The sequence below is a fragment of the Coenobita brevimanus genome, chromosome 18 (assembly GCF_032717465.1).
Source record: "Coenobita brevimanus isolate Jiangsu-jjx chromosome 18, ASM3271746v2, whole genome shotgun sequence".
NCBI classification, from domain to species: domain Eukaryota; kingdom Metazoa; phylum Arthropoda; class Malacostraca; order Decapoda; family Coenobitidae; genus Coenobita; species Coenobita brevimanus.
The window spans coordinates 38,893,263-38,917,448 of record NC_136971.1 but is presented as its reverse complement, the minus strand read 5'-3'; the positions used below and the strand labels follow the sequence as shown (position 1 = coordinate 38,917,448).

Here is a 24,186-nt window from a genome sequence, read left to right as displayed (position 1 = left end):
ATTTTAATTACTTTTGTGTGCGGCCCTGAGCTTCCCCCGAACTAGCTTGGTTCCCTAGTTTCTTCCTCTTTTCAATGACAAAGGGGCAACAGTCCGTTTCATGAGGACAATGCCCATGTATGACACACCATCTTTTCACCTTTGGCTTAACAGCCTTGGTCCTTTGCTGTGGAGAACTAGTAGCTGTATCTCTCCAGCCCGAAGTTTGCAAGGCTTTGCTAGCTTCTGCATAGCATATGCCTGCCTTCGCCAAAGCCTGACTTTCAGTACAGGTAGGATGCTGCTGTGCTATATCAGTAGCCATATTAGGTTCAGGTATCTGCCACAAAGGAGGAGGGTTAGTCTGACTTTGTACGCCCATATTGTTAGTCATGCCCCAGGTATTTGGATAAGGGCCCTGGGTTTGCATGCCAATATTAGTATTCATGCCCCATTGATTAGGATTCTGGGTTTGCATGCCAATATTAGTATTCATGCCCCATTGATTAGGATTCTGGGTTTGCATGCCAATATTAGTATTCATGCCCCATTGATTAGGATTCTGGGTTTGCATGCCAGTACCATCTGTGTTTATACCCCATGCATTTGAATAAGGAACAGAAAATAAATTCTGTCCAAAACCTTGTGGTGTACTGAAAACATCTGAAGTATAAACAGGTATGTGAGTGGTTGTAGTACTATCACTAATGACTGGATTTTGCATATCCTGAGTGACCAAAGGTACTGTTGAAGTCTCAACTTCCACAGTCTCCTCACTAGGAATACCCTCTTTAGCAAGACTAGTGGCCATTTTGGATCTAACTGATTGCTCTGGGACTGTTGAATAAGTATGACCAGAACGTAAATGCAAAGCGTTCAAATCCTCATCCTGTCCTTCAGAAATATCCTCATCACCTTGATCCTCAATATGTCCTTCACTCATTTTATATGTCTGAGCACTTTTATTTGATGTTTCAACCCACTCATAAAATTCTGAGACTAGTGGGGTTGGCTGATCTCTATTTCCCTTAATTCTATGTCCCCACTTTTTCACTGTATCCATCTAACCTTGTCAGTAATATTCCCCTCCCAGTTATAGGAAGATAAACTGACATAAAAAAGGATAGTTACGGTAAGTGACATAGAACGGAACACATATAAAATACACAGAAAGTATATTTATTTCAAGGGAATTCTGAGAAACCTTTATTTCCACACATTAACTAACTAACGTGTGTTGATCAAAGTGTGTGTGTGTGTGGATTACTAATGCATGGACACTACCTAGATATGAAAGTCCAGGATGATGTTCCACATTCCGCGTTCCACACTCCACCAGACTCCTCCAACCATACACGGCAGCCTGCTCGCTGTGGGAGTTAGCAGCACGCCAGGCAGTGACGCCACTCGACGCACCACACACGATCGTGGCACCACACACGCCTGCACTCGCTCCCCCACGGCTCACCTCGGCCGTCCGCGCCTCTGGAGATGCTAGAAGTTGCTAGTTGGCCCACTACTCACCGCACTGGCTTGAACTCTCCTTATCTCGCCTCTCACACATGAGAGCGAGATTCTTGCCAGTTTGCGTTTGAAGATGGAGATATCTCGCACACCACAGGGCGAGATAATTGCCAGTTTGTGCTTAAGATAGGAATCTCGCACTGGCAGAATAATGGGAGGAATTAATATTCACCACTCCAGTTTATCTGCTCCACTTAACTCACTGGTAATTAGTCCCCTTACAACAGTAGAGTAAGACTTTCTGTTTCACCTTCAGGAACGAGCGATTGCAAGGGTTACTGGTTCACAGCATAAATCCCTTTAGCACTTGTATCGTATCCCAGCACTGAGCACCAAATATATGCTTCGTCGCACCGCTGGCCACCAAATTTATATCATGCTACCGCTAGCACCAAATATTGTGCCACCGCTAGCACCAAATTTATGTGTCAGTTTAGCTGCTAATTCCACCGGATCCACCAATTTATGTAGCCGTTATATGGAGTAGCACAGCTGACTACATATTATGTGTTCTGCTGTTATAGTATAACTAGACCACCGTGTTGGAGATCGACGACACTGTCTGTAGTACACTTCAGCCACTCGCCGTCACTGCCCGACACTTTCCACCAAAGGTCCTCTGCCACTAGAAGGTGGGAGCTGGTCTGTTATATTAAGTAGTAGCGTAAGGTGACAGAAATGAGCAGATTAAATCTCTCTTTCTTGGGCACAGAATAATATAACTGCGACCCGAGAGATATGTAAGAGCGATACCACCTCCCTTGATAACTATATGACTTCTTCTGACGCTGTACGCTCACCGTGCCGACTTAGGCGCGATGCTGTCAGCTAAAAGTGAGGTGCCAACACTTTACATATACTCTGGGCTTATGCAAAAAGTAGAGATAAATGACAACTCTGCTAGCACATTATACACCTCTATAGAATGGTATTAAGTACATTCACATATACCAACATAATAAATGGTTCCCCAGGACTTTACACTTACGCACTATTCAGATATCTTTTCACTTCTTCTAACCTTCATTTTATAATTGAAACAGGGTGGCACTTGTGGTCTGCCATCCACCATCTTCCTATACCACAGCTAACAGCGAAATGATATTTGGTTGTTTATCATTCACACTTCATTACACACTGTTAATTATGACTAAACAGCTTTAAAAATTATTATGTAAAATGTGTGATACTACAACTTCATATGGAAAACAATGTTGACACCAGAACACACACACATATATATATATATATATATATAATCAATCATTCATTGCCAGACGCCATGTATCCCAAACGGGGTGGCCAAGGTCTTAGAGATAATTGTTTTACAGGGAGGGGTACTAATCCTCCACCAACCCCACTTGACACGTAGGGAGAACGTTATGCCAACAGCATCTGGTGTTCCCAGGCGGTCACCCATCCGTACTAACCAGACCCAACGTTGCTTAACTTCGCTGATCGGACGGGAAGCGGTGTACTCAACGTGGTATGGCCGTTGGAGGATATTAATCACAGGAGAGATGAAAGGAGCGACAGTGAGTACTTTCGTATATTACATCTTCAGACAGAGTGAGACAGAAACGTAAAGGGTAGAGGTCATTTGAAGACTAAGGTATACAGAAAACCTACAAATATAATGTCATATGTTCATTACTATTCAAACCATCATATTAATGTAAAAAGATCTGCATTCATATCCATGTACCTAAGAGCATATAGAATTTCAGACCCAGAATTTTTAGATGATGAACTAAAAATGATTCAGAGTATTGGAAAGAAGCTAAAATATCCACAAAGCATACTAACTCAGTGCCACAACACAACCAAGAAACGATTCCTTGAAAGGAAAACTAATAAGCCAGATCGCCAGAACATTAGAAGAACCCATGTCCTCCCCTTCCATGAAAATTTTCTTGATGTTGTTCACATACTGAGGAAACTCAATGTACAAGTAGTATTCAAATATAACATCATCAAAAAAAACCCTCATCAAGAACAGCCCTTTCAGTAATTCAGGCGTTGTTTACAAAATCCCGTGTAAAAGCTGTAACAAATTTTACATAGGACAATCTGGAAAAGATTTGGAAACTAGAATCTCACAACATAAATACAGTGTAAGGACAGCCCAACAGAGTAGTGGTTTATTTCAGCACAAAGCATCCAGTGATCACAATATTGACTGGACAGGCTCCAAGATTCTAGCAAGATCTAAAAGCTTAGATGAAAGAAATGTAATAGAATCTTGTCTAATTTCTGGCACATATGAAAAGAATGTAAACATGAGCTATGGTCATTTTAAGTGTGATAAATTGTTAACTGAATTAATTTTAATGCAGTATCCCCCAGACTAACAAGTGATTGTTCCCTGTCATCTCCTGGTGGTGTAGTTACACCTGTGTGGGACACACCAAGCATTAATCCTCTAGGTCTTAAGTTAAGCAGCAGTATTTATCCCCTCCTCCCTACCCCCTCTCCCCTTCTTCCTTCCCCTACTCCTCTTCCCCTTCCCCCTCCCTCCCACTCCCCTTTCCTCCCCTCCTACTCCCTCCACCTTTGTCACGTGCATTTTTAGATTCAGGTCATCCTTTGTTGTGTTCCACTCCCTGCTGCAGGTGACCATGGGTTAAGCCGCAGGTAAAAATTCAGGTCATCCATTGTTCTGTGTGCCACTACCTGCTGCGGGTGTGCATAAAAGACCTCTACCCTTTACGTTTCTGTCTCACTCTGTCTGAAGATGTAATGTACGAATGTACTCACTGTCGCTCCTTTCATCTCTCCAGTGGATAGTTTGCATATACAGTATATATATACATATATATATATATATATATATATATATATATATAGAGAGAGAGAGAGAGAGAGAGAGAGAGAGAGAGAGAGAGAGAGATAGATATAGATATAGATAGATAGATTGATAGAAAGATAGATAGATAATTTGCAGAAGGGGGAGCCATGGCCTCATGCCACCCCCCCCCCTCGGTACGCCACTGCTCACATCCATTATCATCACTCACATCCATCAACACTATCCTTTATCATCACTTTCATCCACATCCTTTATCATCACTCACATCCATCATCATTATCCTTTATCATCACTTTCATCCACATCCTTTATCATCACTTTCATTAACATCCTTTATCATCACTCACATCCATCAACACTATCCTTTATCATCACTTTCATTAACATCCTTTATCATCACTCATATCCATCAACACTATCCTTTATCATCACTTTCATTAACATCCTTTATCATCACTCACATCCATCAACACTATCCTTTATCATCACTTTCATTAACATCCTTTATCATCACTCACATCCATCAACACTATCCTTTATCATCACTCACATCCATCAACACTATCCTTTATCATCACCCTCACATCCTTCATCTTCTCTCTGACACTCATCAATACTATCCTTTATCATCACTCACATTCTGTATCATCACTCACACTTCCTTTGTCATCACTCACATCCATCATCACTCACACATACTTTATCATCATTTTCACATTCTTTATCATCACTCACACATCCTTTATCATCACTCTCACATCCTTTATCATCACTCTTACATCCTTTATCATCACTCAGTTTTACCAGTATCTATCTTGCATCGCATATTTTTTTCATACGCATATTCCATCATCCGCGCCCTTACTAGCAGACTGAGCCATTCCCACAACACATAAGATACTGCCACATGACTTTAGTGAAGCATTATTTGCGTCACTCTGCAATATACACATACAAATTGGGTCTTTCCCTTATTATTTTCTTCCTCCATAGAAATGTGTACAAGGGGAAGGGTGATGCCCTGGAAAAAGGAAATTATGGAGGCATAAAGCTTTTACACCAAATAATGAAGATAATGGAAAGAGTTCTAGAAGGTATAATAGAGAAAGAGTGAATATTGATGAGGTGCAATTTGGGTTTATGCCAGGCAAAGGGACCACTGATGCTATGTTCATTGTTCGACAACTTCAGGAAAATATGTAGAAAAGAAAAGGGAACTGTACTTTGTTTTTGTTGATTCTGAAAAGGCCTTTGACAGAGTCCCTAGAGAGTTGGTGAAGTGGGCAATGAGAAAGCTTGGGCTGGAGGAGTGGCTAGTTAGGGTGGTTGTGGCCATGTATGTGGGTGCTCGCACCCAGGTAAGGGTGAATGGAGAGTGGAGTGATGAGTTTTCCATGAATGCTTGTGTGCATCAGGGGTCAGTCTTGTGCCTCTTGTTGTTTATCATGGTACTTGAAGCCCTCTCACGTGACTTCAGAAATGGACTCTCGTGGGAGATGTTGTATGCTGATGATTTGGTGTTGATTGCAGAGAATGAAAAGGGGGCGGAGGAAAGATTTACGAAGTGGAGAGATGGTATGGGGCACAAGGGTTTACGAGCAAATGCAGATAAAACAAAAGTGATGATATCTAGGGCTGGGGGCGGTACTATCAAAGAGGAGGGAGAGTGGCCACGTGCGATTTGCCAGAAGGGCGTGGGAAGTAATTCCATCTTGTGCAGTGTCTGTGATAAATGGTTGCATGAGAGGTGTGGCGATATTAGAGGTAGATTGAGAGATAATGCTGATTTCATGTGTGTGGTGTGTCGGGGAGAGCAGGTGGAGATTGTCAGGCATGAAAGGATTGAACTTGTTGGTGAGTCTCTTGAGTGTGTGGAAGAGTTTTGTTATTTGGGAGACATATTATGTGCTGGAGGTGGGGAAGGAGCTAGCTCTGTGGCTGGAGTGGGGAGTGGTCGGAAGAAGTTCTGGGAGCTGTTGTCTCTCCTGACATTGAGAAGGCTCTCCCTCCATGCTAAGGGATCTAAGTATGCAGCATGTGTTTGCAGTGTAATGCCGTATGGTAGTGGGACTTGAGCAGTAAAGGAAGAGGATAGTCGCAGGCTCAAACGTATAGAGATGACAATGATTATGTGGATATGCAGTGCGTCCTTGAGTGTGAGACCTGAGGGGGAGGGGGCTTGGTTTACAGTGGAATAGTTGAGGGATAGGATGGGACTGGAGTGTATTGGTGCTGTAATGAACAGCAGTAGATTGAGATGGTCTGGGTATGTGTAGAGGATGAGGGATGATAATTGGCTGCAGAATTTGAGAAGTGTTAATGTTGGGAGTTGCGAGAGGTAGACCGAAAAAGACCTGGGACGAGGTCACTGAGTGTGACCTCAGGGATAAGGGACTGAATAGGGAAGTTGCCAGAGTTTGAGCAGCATGGACAGCCGCCATTAGATGACCAAGACCGATTCACGCAAACGTGTTAGATCCTTCAAAAATGAGTAAACGATAGAAATGTGATACAACCTATTCACGTTGGGAATTGGGTTGTGAGAGTCAGACCGAAAAAGACCTGGGATAAGTTATAGAGTGTGGCCTCTGGGATAAAGGACTAAATAGGGAGCTGCCAGAGATCAAGTAGCGTGAAGAGACACCATTAGGTGACCAAGGGCGGAGCATGCAAGCACGTTGGAGCCTTTATAAACGAAACGAAAGGTACGAATAATACCAATACACAAACAATATTCACATCCATGTTCACAGCACTTCATCATCGGGTCAAAAGTCTGAAAATATAATAAAAGAGCAAATGATACCAACTGCCAATTGCTCATCACTTCGGGATTGTGTATGGACAACACCTTAAAATATTCTTGGATTCGATCCTGATCATCACTATCACATCTTTCGTCATGACCCTCACACTTTTCATCATTATTCTCACACTGAAAAATGAAAGAAATAAACGCAATGGGCAAGCAGTAGAACACACACACACACACACACACACACACACTGTTAAATACAAGCCGGTTATCAACTGGATAATCATTGTGGGGGTGCCAGGGGAATAGGTGTCCTCCTACTGCTGCCACATTTACTGAGTGAAGCGCCTTCTTGAGACTGATGCAGGCTGCCAGCAACCCTTACTGAGACTCACAATGGTTAGAATCCAATCAAGTGTAGACTTCTTGGGTGAAGATTGCCGAGGCTTCTGAATCGTAAGCGAATGGTCCTGGATATCCATCAACAGCATATGAGCAAGACCCTTTCTTGGACCACTGAACACCATAACACCGTGGTAGTTACTGCAGTCGCACTGATCTCCGTTCCCTTCCCAAACAGAGCTAACCAAATACCTTGTCCAGTTAGGAGGAATTATACCAGTACATCGAACAACTTCTGCTACCAAGTCTATCTATCTATAGCCCGACGCCCTAATCCCGCAAAGGGTGGCCCCAGACAAAACGCCCCCAAGTCGCTCTGTCACCCACCATTTGCCTACCCTCCCACCAACTCACTCCCCCCTCCCTCATATACCTCTCAACTCCATCCTTCCACCTCATCCTCTGTCTTCCCCTCTCTTTCCCTCCCTCCACCTCACCTACGTCAGTCTTTCATTCTCCATTCTCTCTACATGTCCAAATCACCTGAATGTATTTCTCCTAATCTTCTCAACCACATCCACCCCACAACGTTCCTTCACTTCTTCATTCGTCAACCTGTCCCTCCATATCACTCCACATGCTCCTCTCAAGTAAGTCATTTCCACTGCTCTTACTCTTGACTTGCTCCCCTCTAGCAAGGTCCATGCCTCGCTTCCATACGTCAGGGTAAGGATCACAGTATTATCATGCAGCGACTTCTTAACTTCCATACTCACCTCCCTATTTCTCATCACTGCTTTCAGTGAACCAACAACCTTCCTTCCCTGCTGTACCTTTTCAAGCACTTCATCCCCAAAGTTCTATCCTTACTCATTACACTACCCAAGTACTTGAATGCACTCACATTCTCCATATCCTCACCATCCAACCTCACTGTACATTCTGTGACTTCATTCCTCTCAAACACCATAACTTTACTCTTGTTTACATTAACTTTCAGATTCCTCTTCCTACACACTGTCCCAAATTCATTCACCAAACTTGCAACTCCCATTCATCTTCACTCAACAACACTGTATGATCAGCAAACAGCAACACCGGAATCTTCCAAATCTCACCCTCATTCATCAGAGCCACCCCCACATCCACTGCCCTACCTTGCACCTCCTTTACAACCCCATCCTTGTATATATTAAACACCCATGGAGACATTGCACATCCCTGTTTCAGTCCCACACTGAGATCAACGAACTCACTCAGCTCACCATCCACTTGCACCGTAGCCCTAGCTCCTTCGTACATACTCTTCACAGCACTCGACAATTTCCCCTCCACTCCATATATTCTTGGTACCTTCCACATACCATACCTATCTGTTCTGTCATAAGCCTTCTCCAAGTCCATGAAGGCAGCATACACTTTCTTTCCCTTCTCTAGATACTTCACTAAACATCTTAGAACAAATATCTGATCTACATACCCTCTTCCCTTCCTAAATCCCCCTTGTTCTTCTCCAACTGGCTTCTCCGTTATATGCCTAACCCTATCAATGAGTATTCTACCATTTATTTTTCCTGTCACACTAAGAAGGCAAATACCCCCATAGTTACCACATACTTCTCTCTCTCTCCTTTCCCTTTATATAAAGGAACAATTATACCTGATTTCCAATCCTCTGGAACCCTTCCCTCTTCCCAAGCCAGTCTACATAACTTCCATATCCACTCCACTACAATCTCACCCCCATATTACTGCAAGTAATCCCAATATATGGCTTCTTCCCCAGCTTTGATCAGTTTGGCCGGATGCCACGAAGACCAGTCGCTCTACCACTTTTCAGCCTTGTCACTGCCTTCCTGTATTCATCTAAGGAAGACATGGCATTGTAGACTGGTGTGATGGCAGCTAGCGACTGCACATCAGCCGATGGAAGTTCCATGTTGGGTTCTGCTATACACAACTGCTTTAAGTATTCAGGCCAATGAGCCCTCTAGTCACTCACTCTAGACACAAGCCATCTACCTACTATCTCAGCAGAGTTAACCTGAGAGGCAGGTCTGGAGCAGAGTTTCCTTAGGGCTTGATAGCAGGACGAAGGTCATTTTTTTTTTTTTTTTTTTTTTTGTGTCCGACTCTGGGCATAGGCTTCACAGCCTGCTATCAAGACCCAGCAGTCCCATTTACAGTAATATTCCTCCAATCCGATCACCAATAATCCAAACATCCCAATACTCCGAATATTGCAAGGCAATTTTTTTTTTCTGGGCTTTTAAAAAATTTTCTGGGTTTTATCTAAAGATTTATCTGGTTTGGACTTGCTCTTCGACTTGGATGTACTTACCTGCCTGCAACTATTCATCTACAATTCTTTGTATTTCCGGTGAGTAAAACAATAACCCATATCATTTTAAAGGTTTATTTAATGATCCTGTACTTATTTCTAATGTTTTCAGAGGTCCCCTCATTAATCTGAAAAAAAAAAAAAAAAAAAAAGTCCGAAAGACCCTCGGCCCCCTGGCATTCGGATTACAGGACTTTTACTGTACTTGAAAGCCACCCTCTAACTCCTCATGAATTTCCCTAACATACCTCTCTTTGTCCGTTCTTGGTAAACTCTTGACCGACAAGCCAGAAATCTTTGTGGCCCTCAGTCCCTAGCCAGTCTAGAAGCATAACCCATCAACTGTTGCTAGCATCCCTGGTGAGATAAATCCCCTACTTGATCTTGGGCACTCAACAACACATTCATCAGCTTCTCCCACAGTAACACACTTATGAGTACCCTTCCACACAAAAGGGTCATCAACAGCACTGACCACACCAACCTGACTTCTGACTGTCACTGCATACTCATCAGTGCATTCCATACTCAAGACTGAATAGTTATACATGGCATCCCGAGATTTTCCCATTTTTCATCTGTAGCCTTAGAGCAGCAACATCAAGTCTGTGAACTGCAGTAAAGAACTCTGTTTTCCTGAAAACCAAGCAGTTCTGCAGGATGCTCCAGAGTTCTTACAACAAGGTAGTCAGTCTCCTTAGCAACCCCTTCAACAATGGAGTAACAAGTCCAGCAGTGAAGATAAGGCTTTTGGAATCTGGATGCAGAAATTTCCAACTTATGGGATTTTTTAAAATACAGAATGTTAGAACTATTGAAATTCCTGGTTCTAAAGCCATGGGGACCTACCGTACTTATACACAATCTTCAAAGCCTTCCCTGTCCGTGCCAGTAACTGCACTGAAGTTGCTAAAGGCTAAAAGTGTATCCCACAAGGGGCACTGTTCCACACCTGAGTTGAGGCTGGCATTGAACAGGTCTTTTTCTTTGGGATAACTCATCTCAGTAAGTGCATACACAGCAATATGAGAGATAATGCCATAATTGAATCATACATAACTCTTTGCAAGAATCTTCAATACAGTGCATTCATTTACTAATTCTTCGCTTCATCAGTTTCTACATCTTCATGTCTTGTATACACCTTTATTTGTCCATTTGTTTGAACTGCTGTACAGTATCTCATTCTTCCATCATCTACTGTGTATGTTCTTTCCTCACAAAATATAAGTATTCCATGTTGTCACACCGGAGGCAGTATAGGCTACAGTTCTTGGAGGAAACAACTCCATTGTGCTTCTGTTCTCAACTACATCAATTTTTATCCAAGGATATATTATTCCGCATTTCTCAGTAGATCACTTTCCTTTTTTTTTTTTTTTTTTTTTACTATCAAGTCAGTTTCTTCCATCCACATGACAATGCTGAGCCTAGTATATATTCCTTTTTGAAGTTCTCCTGCAGCCATTTTGTTCAATTTCCTTCTCCATATCACAACTTTCAAATCACACATTAGCCTTCCACTTTAAGTGACTATTTGCCACATTTCAAACTTTAGCTTTCACTTACATTAGTCATGCAAGAAAAATAATCATAGATTATAAATTTCATGATAAAGTTGTCATCTATGTATTTATCAAACAACACATGGGGTCAGGGTGGCACAGTGGTAGAGCATCGGACTTGGGACTGGAGGGTCGTGAGTTTGACCCACGCCGGCAGCTACCATGCCGGGATGGGTAGCGCCCTCCTGTCGCCTAGCAGGGCTATATGATCTAGTAAGGTCTAGCTCGAGGGAAAATTTCCCTTTCAAACAACACATTCATAATTACCAAACAATGTCCCACTTTCAACACAGTTCGCTGTCCAGCTACAGTAACTCTATGGCTTGCCTGCTGTGGGAGGACTTTCTGAAGGATATTCCATACTTCAGCAGGATGTCAGATGCCTCAGCCACCAGAGTCCTCAAGCTCATATGTAAGGCTTTCTTCTCATGTTATCAGCAATAATTCAGCAGTTTTGAGGGGTCCATAAACTTTAAAAATCATTCCCTGTGTTGTCAATACACACTCAGCACTGCATGTTGTCCATGGCATTTATAATTTTATACAGTGGAACCAGATTGTATCATCAGCATACAGTACTGCAAAACAGTTTCCTTACATTCTGGTAGACACTATATTGTGGAACTATGTATTGATGCTGCATGTTGGTGGCAGCTGTGGTGATGGGCCTATCTGGCATCTGTGTGGGTATGCTGGCAGGCAACCTGGGCAACATCTTCCACATCTTCTACAGCATTTCAGGATCTGTCAAGGGACCAATCCTAGGCGTCTTCCTGGCTGGCATGTGCACACCCTGGGTCAACGCAAAGGTGGGCACAGGTTTACACTCTCCACATAAAAGTATTGTTATTTCATTTCATCATCCAATCCTACGTTGCCCCATGAGGAGCATATTATTAATAGTCAAGAATTTATATATGTAACCTACAACTACAGGGATTTACTGTATCTTTCAGGCATTACCTCCCACACAGGGTTTTGAGAGGGGAGGAGGTATCAGGTCTTTCAAAACTAAAGTTTAGCCCTTCCTAATGGTCAAGCACATCACGCAGAATAAGTAAATGCAAATCATTACCTTCTTATGAGTGGTGTGTGATAAGGAACTTGTATGAAGATGGCTGCTACGTTGGCTGGAAAGTTCTTTGATTAGTGAAGCATACTGTACTGCATGCAAAGGGCTAGCCAGGAGAGGCCACCAGAACTGTACAATCCTTGTATTATTATGACAGAAGCAGCACGGATTGCTTTATATAAATCATGACATAAAATAATTATTGCTGATTCTTTCATTCTTATATAGCCTAGTATTTCATAATCACTGTACATCTTGAAACTATGTAGGGAAGCAAAGATGTCACAGGTTTTACAACTTACTCTTCCTCTCATTTATCATACATTTCTTCATAATCACTCTCATTATCAATGGATGTCAATTATTTCAATACACTGCTGTGTAATTCTTGTAGATTTCATATTTTCCACCAGCAAAATTTTGTACTTCACAATAATGCACAAAGGAAGAATTATTTGTATCATTATAATTAGCTACAGCATAAGTTCAGTCCTGTCTACTGCTCTTATGTTCATACCACCAGTGTCAAGGTTACTCTCTCTCCCATCACCAAATGTGTCTTTTATTATCACATTTTTCTCCCAGATTGGAACTTGGCATATATAAACCTCATGCTGACAAATTTATGATCTTTCATTCCTCTGCTATACATCATTCATCAACAGAGCAACTCCTTCCTTACACCATCCACTCACGCATATATACCTGACCTATACATTTCACATCTTCTCACTCCTCCACTTCATGCCCGTTCATCCTTGCCTCACTCAGTGCCAACACACCATACCTTGAATTCCTTAACACAGTCACCATAATCACACTTCATATCAAAAGGCCACACGAACTAGTTTATTACCAGTGCAGGACCTAGATCAGAGGATTGCTGCAAAACTGCCGAGAGTAAGAATAGAGGATATGGGACTGTTATCCCAGTTGATCCTCTTCCTTTTTAATATCAGGTCTACTGGGAATATGGAGGGCAATATTATAACACATGCAAGTAGTATTTTATTTCAAATGATGTCCACATAAAACCACAGATTCATATGACCAAACCACAATCTTCAGGGTGCAGTGTTAGGATTCCTGGTGGCCTTCTGTTACAACATTTGGGTGGTGGTGGGCAAGTTCCTGCACGGGGGAGGACACCCCACCCACCTCCGCCTTTCTGTTGACAGCTGTCCTGAGAACCTCCTCCACCATGTCAACAACTCCATCGTCGCCTTCATCAGCAACATGACCACTGCTACACCCAGCACCAATCTCACCATTGACCTGACTGCAGATTTCACCACTATGTCACCTGACACTAACAGGTTAACAAACACTGTCACCAAACATGAAACTTTCTCTTTAACTACAAGTAGGGGGGTTTTCAAGAATTCTCCCCAAGTATCCCTGCTTTTCGTATGAGGCGATTAAAAGGGTTGGTGGTGGGTTAGTGCCCCACACCGTAAAAAGAACTAACTAAACTAGCGAATAAAGTGCCTCGGACCAGGACGGAACATACTTTGACGACTAAGGAACGGACAAAGGACATTCTAATGGTAGGGACATGGAATGTGAGAGGAGTGAATGATGAAATGAAAGAAAGAGAGACTGTTCAGGTGCTTGAGGATGCAGGAGTGGATGTACGTGGACTGACTGAAACTAAACGGAAAAATGAAAGGGTGAGAGAATGGGAATTCGGTTTAGGAATATATTCCGGAGTCAATGAGAATGGGAGGACAAGAGAGGGAGTATGTCTGATGATAAGCAAGAAGTGGAAGAAGAATACAAGACAGTATGGAACAGTGGGTGCAAGGATTGTATAGGTGAGGATGAAAGTAGGTGGACAAGCTTGGGTGATTGTATGTGTGTATGTGCCGACAGAGGACTGAGTGGCAAGAGTGAAAGATGAGTTTTGGGCAAGTGTAGAAGCATGTATGGACAAGTTTGAGAGAAGCGAGAGAGTGTTTTTGATTGGAGACATGAATGGAAAGTTAGGAATGTACAAGTGGATGGAGTGGTTCGTCAGTGGGGTGTGCCAGCTGAAGTAGATGGGAATGGTAGTGCTTTGCTGGACATCTGTTCTGGTAAGGAGTTGGCAATAGCCAACACCTTCTTTAGGCATAAGATGATCCACAGGTATACATGGAGAGTCATGAGGAGGATGGCACAGTGAACTTGTTGAACGAAAGGCAATGATAGACTATGTGTGTGTGGATGAGCGAATGAGAAGACAAGTGTTGGATGCAAGAATGTGGAGAGGTTGGAGGAATGGAATTTCGGACCATCACTTAGTGATGGCCAAGGTCAGGCTGCAAAGAAAATGGGTGAAGAGACGAAGGGGAAGACAGAAGGAAACAGCTCCTGTGAGAAGAGTGGAGAAGTTACAAGGTAGTGAGAAAATGGCAGAGTATAAGAGCACAGAGGAAGAAAGATTGGGAAGGTATGAGTTAGAGCAGATGGAAGGGGTGGATGATGTGTGTAAGATATTCACGGAAGGGATAGGTGCAGCGTGTGAGGTGGTTTGTGGAATGAGGAGGTGATGCAAGGGTGTGCAAGAGACACCATGGTGGAATGATGAGGTGAAACGAGCTGTGGAATAAAAGAAAAAGGCATGTATTGACTGGCTAGCAAGCATACGTAGAGGAGAAGATGAGAGAGAAGAGAGAAGTATATGTGGGGAGGAGAAGGGAGGTGAAGAGATTGGTGAAGGAGAGTAAAAAGAAAGTGGATGAAAAGTTTGGGAGGAGTCTAAGTGTGAAGTGGAGGGTGAGTAAGAAATTGTTTTGGAAGGAGGTAAAGAAAGTAAGACAGTGTGAAAGGGGAAATGGCTGGGGAGTGAAAGATAGGAATGATAGATTGTTGGTGGAGAAGAGAGAGAAATTGAGGAGATGGAAGGAGCACTTCGAGGATTTCTTAAATGTAGACAGTGAGAGCAATGCGAGTATAAATGGTTGGGGAATGGCTGGGAGAGGAAATGAAAGGAGGGAAGAAGAGATCAGTAGGGCGGAAGTAGTGAAAGCAAAGAAGAGGATCAAGATGGGAAAGGCCCCAGGAATTGATGGAGTGTATGGTGAAATGCTGAAGTATGGGGGTGAGATTGTAGTGGAGTGGAAATGGAAGTTGTGTAGACTGGCCTGGGAAGAGGGAAGGGTTCCAGAGGACTGGAAATCAGGTATGACTGTTCCTTTATACAAAGGAAAAGGGGAGAGAGAAGTATGTGTTAACTATAGGGGTATTTGCCTTCTTAGTGTGACTGGAAAAATATATGGTAGAATACTCATTGATAGGGTTAGGCATATAATGGAGAAGCCAGTTGGAGAAGAACAAGGGGGATTTAGGAATGGAAAAGGGTGTGTAGATCAGATATTTGTTCTAAGATGTTTAGTGAAGTATCTAGAGAAGGGAAAGAAAGTGTATGCTGCCTTCATGGACTTGGAGAAAGCTTATGACAGAATAGATAGGCAAGGTATGTGGAAGGCGTTAAGAATATGATTATGGAGTGGAGGAAATTGTTGAGTGCTGTGAGGAGTATGTACGAAGGAGCTAGGGCTACAGTGCGAGTGGATGGTGAGCTGAGTGAGTTCTTTGATCTCAGTGTGTGACTGAAACAGGGATGTGTGATGTCTCCATGGCTGTTTAATATATACAAGGATGGCGTTGCAAAGGAGGTGCAAGGTAGGACAGTGGATGTGTGGGTGGCTCTAATGAATGAGGGTGAGATTTGGAAGATTCCGGTATTGATGTTTGTTGATAATACAGTACTGTTGAGTGAAGATGAATGGGAGTTGCAAGGTTTGGTGAATGAATTTGGGACAGTGTGTAGGAAGAGGAATCTGAAAGTTAATATAAAGAAAAGTAATGTTATTGTGTTTGAGAGGAATGAAGGCACAGAATGTACAGTGAGGTTGGATGGTGAGGATATTGAGAATGTGAGTGCATTCAAGTACTTAGGTAGTGTGATGAGTTAGGATGGAACTTTTGGGGATGAAATGCTTGAAAGGGTACCACAGGGAAGGAAGGTTGTTGTTTCACTGAAAGCAGTGATGAGAAATAGGGAGGTGAATATGGAAGTTAAGAGGTCACTGCATGATAGTATTGTGATCCCTATCCTGACGTATGGAAGCGAGGCATGGACCTTGCTAGAAGGGAACAAGTCAAGAGCGAGAGCAGTGGAAATGTCTTACTTGAGAGGAGCATGTGGAGTGACACGGAGGGACAGGTTGACGAATGAAGAATCGATGAAACGTTGTAGGGTGGATGTGGATGTGGTTGGGAAAATTAGGAGAAATACACTGAGGTGATCTGGACATGTGGAGAGAATGGAGAATGAAAGACTGACTAAGAAGGTTAATGTAGGTTAAGTGGAGGGAGGGAGAGGGAGGGGAAGACCGAGAATGAGTTGGAAGGATGGAGTTGAGAGGTATATGAGGTAGCAGGGAGTGAGTTGAGGGGAGTGCAGTCAAATGGTGGGTGACAGAATGGCTTGGAGGCGTTTTGTCTGGGACCACCCTTTGTAGGATTAGGGCGTCGGGCTATAGATAGATAGATACATAGATTGAACATAAAAGGAGAATTAGTAATGAAAATATTTTTTGGTAAAGTCTAAAGCAAGAGAGGATGTTACCCTCTCTTGCATTACCTTTGAGTTTTCTTGAGCTTCATCATTTTCATTATCATCATCCCAACATATTTTTCCCAACCAAGGTTTCACTGAGACAGGGCCAGAGGACAGAAAAGAGAAATGGCAGGAGGAGAACTAATCAACAGCATGCCTAGTTAAATGAACCATATTCTTATTCACTCACCATTCAAACTCTTGGAATCTGACTCCACATCACAAGCATAACTTACCACACTTATGCACTTCACCTTATTGATCAGCTAGAACCACTCTGACGACTGTCAATCACGTGTTAAAAACAGAGGTGCCAAACCACATTATACTTTAGTACAAAATTCTTTCAAGCAGTTTGATCCCTTGACAGTTGCCTAGCCTTATCAACCTCCATGACTCATTTTCTCACACACTCCTTCACCATATCTGTCCACTTTCTTGGTCCTCCTCCAACCTTTATGTTTAAACAGATATACCCTTTTCGCTATACTACAGTATTTACATCCATCCTCTTCAAATTACCCTACCATCTAAAAACACACTCTACTGTCCATAGACTTCCTCACTCCACATCTTTCATGACTCACACTATATTTCTCATCCCATCCACATTCCACACTCATTCCCCCAAAACTACATTTCTACTGTACTTACTCTAAGCTTTTCATTTCACACCAATGTCATACTCAAATGTTACTGTGGGCAGGGAAACTCCTGTATGTAGTCCTCAAGCATAGCCAATATACTTGGACCTGTTTTACATCAGTATCTTCATAGCAACTGCTACCTTCTTTTCCTGTGAGACTCCACTTTTCCTTTCCTTTGGACATTTACCACTCTCCACTATACCACCTCTGTACTGAATCTCTGTCACCAAGTCAAGTCTCTCATCATACACCATCACATCACACTGGGAGTCAACTTCTCCCTCAGCAACCATCACTTTGCTCTTATTTACATATGCTTTCAGATCACGATGCTCACAAATATTCATAATAGTCTGCACCAATCTTCAAATCTCTTGTTCGGCATTTAACACAGCATCATCAGCCCACACCATGTTTGAGATAATCCACCCTTTACCACTCTTTACTGTCCTCATCCCTCTCTCAATAGCTTGACTTTTTTTTTTTAAATCTCTAATCAACCCATCCATACACAGTATGTGGAATGTATATTGAACAGCCATGAGTATGTTACACATACGAGGTCTGTTCAGAAAGTATCCGACCTTTGGCTCTAAAATAATAAATAGTTAACCTGTTGAGCTACGACACTAATCCCCCCAAAAGTAGTTAGTTTCTGACTTGACACACGTAACCCAGCATTCATTCCACTGGGTGAAACAATTTTCAAAGTCGGTTTTCAATATCTCCTGCAGGTGAATCATCGCGTTCGTAATGAACTCTTCTCTCGGATGAACATTGCTCAACACATGGATGTGGTCTACTGGAGAGGTATTGTAGTTTATTCACTGTTTATTCACAAAAAACGAGCACGTGTGGCATCCACTGTAATAAACACCCACTCGCGATCGAAGTAAAGCAGTAACTGTTGGAGTGTTGGTGACGGGGAAACAGAGTTGCCAGATCGCAACAGCCACATTACCAAACTCCTCAATTTTCATTACCGGTACCAAATTTAACTTTTCATTACCAAATTCGTAAAGCTAGCATTTATTCCTCACTAATTATATATACAAGTGGAAATACAGTACATGCAATCACTCTTCGTATAATTAACAGCATGTTGATTATTTTCATGTTATGTAGGCTTGTAGATTAATCAGAATGAGCAGACAATCCACCATCTCCATCCTGTGTATCCTCATACATGTGAAAAATCCATATGGTAATGCATTATTCTAATTCGTTACCAAATGAATTTTTCATTACCAAATTGGCAAACATTTGTTAATGAAAAATATCAAATGGCAATACTGACAGGAGAGGGGGGAGGGGGGAGGAAGGAAGGGGGGAAGAGACCATGGTGTAAACAGCTGTTCGGTGCCGCGCAGCAATTTCAAATTACAGGAGGGAAAAAAAATTGGATTGGGGGAGGATTTTTTTCGTTTTTTGGCCATTTTTGGGTTCTGAAGGTCCAGGCCCACAATGTCCGGTAAATGGGGTGTCCGGAAAGTGGGTGTCCGGATAGTATAGGGATTACTGTATATCACACTACAGTATGATCATGGTGAAACCATAGACCTCATTCTGTTTAACTTCCAAGAGACTTTCTACGAGGTTTATCATCAGATACTGTTGGACAACCAGCAAACCATATGAATATCTGGAAATCTTTTTGCATGGATTAAGAGCTAGTGGGAAATGGGAAACAAAATCCACCTTTATGTGGTTTCTTCCATTATGCCGGAAACAAACAACCTCAGGTACTGCTTAAGGAATGTGATGATAATAACAGGAAAAAATTTTCAGTAGGAAAAGGTCATTTACCACCCTGAAAGCAGCCAGGAAAAAACTGAAACCAAGCTTGAGGAATGTGAATTTTAATTGGTAATGTCTTTCTGCTGCTTAAAGCGTACATTCACCAAAAATCCTTCATATAGAAAGGAAATCAAAATGAACATACATGAATTAGGTATGTAACAAACATGCCACGCTCTCCTACAATTCTATTTTGACCAGTTTTTCCTATAAGCCCTCAGTTCTGAAATTTAACATTAGGCTTACCAACAGAGTAACTTACGTCTGTACGTCCCACAAAATGTATCTTGATTCTGATGCCACAACCAGATAAATGAGCCGGTCTTAATAAAGTAAAAACAAAAATGGTCAAAGTTTCTATAATCTCCCACTCACAACAACTCTAACTCACTAGATGTTTACTGTTTGTGTTGTGATGTGATGTTGTTGAGGTATTGCCTTTACAACGGCACCTCTAAACGATTTCCTTCTTTCTCTTTTCTCTTTCTTATATGTCTTTCTGTGGTCACACCTCCTCTTCTCTTACTACGTGTACGCTATAATCAGTCGCCTGAATTTCTGAGCCCCTTCACTTTCCTTTCTCTTTTTTTCCAGCATTTAAATATTATTAATTTCTTTTTTTCAATACCACTTGTTTTAAATAGGAGATTCCCAAGTATATTATTTCTTTCCTCTATATATCTGTCTATCTATCTATTGCCAGACGCCTCAATCCCGTTTGGGGTGGCCACAAACAAATCGCCTCCAAGTCGCCCTGTCCCCCGCCATTTCACTGCCCTGCTTCCAACTCACACCCCCCTCTCTCATATACCTCTCCACCCCATCCCTCCATCTCATCCTCGGCCTCCCCCTCCCTCTTCCCCCCTCCACCTCACTCACAAACACTTTCTTCGTCAGTCTTTCACCCTCCATCCTCTCCACATGGCCAAACCACCTCAGTGTGTTCCTCATAACGCTTCCTATTACATCCACATCCACACCACAACGCTCCTTTATATCCTCATTCGTCAGCCTGTCTCTCCACGTGACTCCACAGGCTCCTCTTAAATATCTCATTTCCACTGGTCTCACTCTTGACTTGTGTCCTTCCAACAATGTCCAAGCTTCACTTCCGTACGTTAGAGTTGGTATCACAATACTGTCATGTAGTAACTTTTTCACTTCCATGCTCACTTCCCTGTTTCTTATCACTGCTTTCAAAGAACCAGCAACCTTTCTTCCCTGCTGTACCCTTTCAAGCACTTCACCCTCCAAACCTCCATCCTTACTCATCACACTACCCAAGTACTTAAACGTACTCACATTTTCCAATTCCTCACCATCCAACCTCGCTGTACATTCACTAACTTCACCTCTCTCAAAGACTATCACTTTACTCTTCCCTACATTCACCTTTAGATTCCGTTTCTTACACACTCTCAAACTCATCCACCAAGCCTTGCAGCTCCCCTTCGTCTTCACTCAACAACACAGTATCATCTGCAAACTACAGTACAGGGAGTTTCCAAACACTATCCTCTCTCACTAGGGCCACTCCAACATCCACTACCCTACCTTGTACCTCTTTTATTACCCCATCCATGTACAGATTGAACAACCATGGAGACATGACACATCCCTGTTTCAAACCAACTTTCAAAGAGAAAAATTCACTTAGTTCACCATCCACACGCACTGCAGCCTTCGCACCATCGTACATACTCTTCACAGCATTCAACAACTTCCCATATACTCCATATATTCTTAACACTTTCCACAATCCTTGTCTATCCACCCTGTCATATGCTTTCTCCAAATCCATGAAAGCCGCATACAACTTCTTTCCCTTCTCTAGAAACTTTCCCACTAAAGATCTAAGAACGAATATCTGATCTACACAACCTCTTCCCTTCCTGAAACCTCCCTGTTCTTCTCCAACTAATTTCTCTGTTCTTTCTCTAACTCTGTCTATAAGTATCCTACCATACATTTTTCCTATTATACTAAGAAGACAAATGCCCCTATGATTACCACACACTTCTTTTTCCCCTTTTCCTTTGTACAAGGGAATAATTATACCTGCCTTCTAATCCTCCGGGACTCTACCTTCCTCCCAGGCCAATCTGCACATCTTCCACATCCATTCTACTACTATCTCTCCCCCATGCTTCAGCATTTCACCACACACTTCATCAATTCCTGGGGCTTTCCCCGATTTAACTTTCTTCATTGCTTCCACAACTTCTATCCTACTGATTTCTTCCTGTCTTCTCACCTCCCTCCTTCTCCCAGCCATTCCCCAGCCACTTATACTCGCATTACTTCTATCCTCTACGTTCAACAATTCCTTAAAGTGTTCTCTCCATCTGCTCACTTTTTCTCCCTTCTCCACTAGTAATCTACCATTTTTATCTTTCACTCCCCTGCTAACTTCACTTCCACCCTGTCTTACTCTTTTCACTTCTCTCAAGAACATTTTCTTACAGTCCCTCCACTTTACATTCAAATTCCTTCGAAATTCCTCATCCACTCTCTTCTTACTCTCTCTTACTAATCTTTTCACCTCTCTCTTTCTTTCCACATATAACTCTCTCTTCCGCCTCTCAACTTCTTCCACGCCCCTATTTCTCATCCATTCATTGTATGCTTTCTTCTTTTGTGCCACAGCCTGTCTCACCTCTTCAGTCCACCACGCTGTTCCTTGCGCCCCCCTCCGTCTTCTCTTCCTTCCACACACCACATCACATGCTGCACATATTTCTTCTGTAAATATCTTACACACACCTTCCACGTCTCCCATCTGCTCCAATTCATATTTGGCCAATCGTTCCTCCACTTCTCTCTTATACTCTGCCTTTTTCTCCTCTTGTAACCTTTCCACACTCCTTGCAACTACTCCTTCCTCTCGTCTTTCCCTTCTTCTATTCCTCCATCTTACTTGCATTCTAATTCTGGCCACCACCAAGTAGTGGTCAGAAAGTCCACTCCCCCAACCTCTATACACTCTTGCATCCTTTACACATCTTCGCATCCTTTCATTCACACACACATAATCAATCATTGCCTTCCTTTCATTCAGTTCACCACCCACCCTTCTCATCACTCGCCATGTATACCTGTGGATCATTTTATGCCTGAAGAGGGTATTGGCTATCACCAACCCCCTCCCAGCATAAATGTCCACTAACGCACTCCCATTCTCATATATCTCAGCAGGCACACCCCACTCACGTACTATTCCAACATACCTTCACATTCCCAACTTTACCATTCATATCACCAATCAAAAACACTCTCTCATTCCTTCCAAACTTTTCCATGCACACTTCCACATTTGTCCAGAACTCTTCTCTCACTCTTCTAGCACGATCTTGCGTTGGAACATACACACACACAATCGCCCACATTTGTATTCCAACTTTCAACTTTACCCACACAAACCTTGACCCAACTGATCCATACTGTCTTATGCTCCTCTTCCATCTTTTACTCACAACTATACATACTCCTATGTATATATGGCTGTTGTAATTCTACCAGTTGTGTTCTTTCTTCCATATATCCTGTGCAGTCTAATAAAAAATGTATCAAGTCTTCTGTTTCTGCATTACACATTGGACAATTTGTCTCAGTTCCCTTGAATCTATTTCTATTTGCTAAATTTAGTGTATTAGATCTGCATTTAAACAGGATTATGGAGGCTGGTGTATTATTATATATTTTATCTACTCCACCTATTTCTTTCTTCCATTTTTTATATACTTTAAGCTTGATTTATTTTCCATGTCTTTTCTCCACCTTTTTATGTCCTCATCATATATTTTCCTGGTTAGTTCATCTTTTGTTATATTTTTTAACCCTTCTGTAATTAGGTCAAGATCTTTTAGTTCCTTCTCACATTCCCTCATCCACTTACTCTTGCGTTCCCTCAGCTCTTCTATAATTTCCATTAATAGTGTATTATTTTTTCTCTTTAAAATGCCTTGGAGATATTGAAGCTTTGCCCTCTTTATATTCGTTTCCATTAGACATGCATGGAGTTTGTTTTGGAGCTGTCTGTTTTGCAGGATGGTCCCCTGGGAGACCCCGACCCACCCCCCGTCACCCCACCACGTCACCGACACCTCAAATAACCCGCCACCACCCCTACACCCACCAAATTTTCCCCCAAGCACACCCACTCCCCAACCACCTCCGATGCCAAACCACACACCAGCCCCTTGCCCATCACTGCCACCGCAACTTCACACTCCACCACCTAGACAATCAACCCACCGCCCACACCTGCCGGTACACCACGTGGACCCACCACATCACCACCTGCCTCCACCCCTATGCCCACACAATCTCCCCACCTGCACACTACACGCACCAACCCCGCACCCACCACCACCCCACATACTCCAACACCGGATGTTCAACCATCCACCCATGACAAGCCACTGCACCACGTGGCCGCACCACCTCACCACCCACGCCCGTCCTCACCACCCACACAACCAGATCCGGCCGCCTCTCCCGCCCACCAGCCAGTTATGCAGCCACACCCTCACCCACATCCCCAGCATCACCACAACCACCCCCAACAAACTCCACCACACCCGACACAGCCCCCATCACACTGAGAATACACCAGGCACAATGGAAATTTCCACCAATCCAATACCCCAGGGAGAGAATTTGCACCTGCCCTAGGAACTCAAAAAAAAAAAAAAAGTCACCTCACCTGTCACCAACATTCAGCCAGAAGAACTCATCCACTCATCGCCA

The 24,186-nt window shown here is 42.8% G+C and overlaps 1 non-coding gene and 1 pseudogene across 1 annotated transcript; one reads left to right on the top strand and one right to left on the bottom strand.

Annotated features, from left to right (window-relative positions):
- The window catches only part of LOC145391476 (sodium-coupled monocarboxylate transporter 1-like), a 48,446-nt pseudogene extending 24,897 nt beyond the window's left edge, over positions 1-23,549 (top strand).
- LOC145391553 (5S ribosomal RNA) lies at positions 2,887-3,003 on the bottom strand. The gene has a single exon (XR_013895871.1). It is a non-coding gene; the product is annotated as a 5S ribosomal RNA (ribosomal RNA).
- Positions 23,550-24,186: the final 637 nt, after the last annotated feature.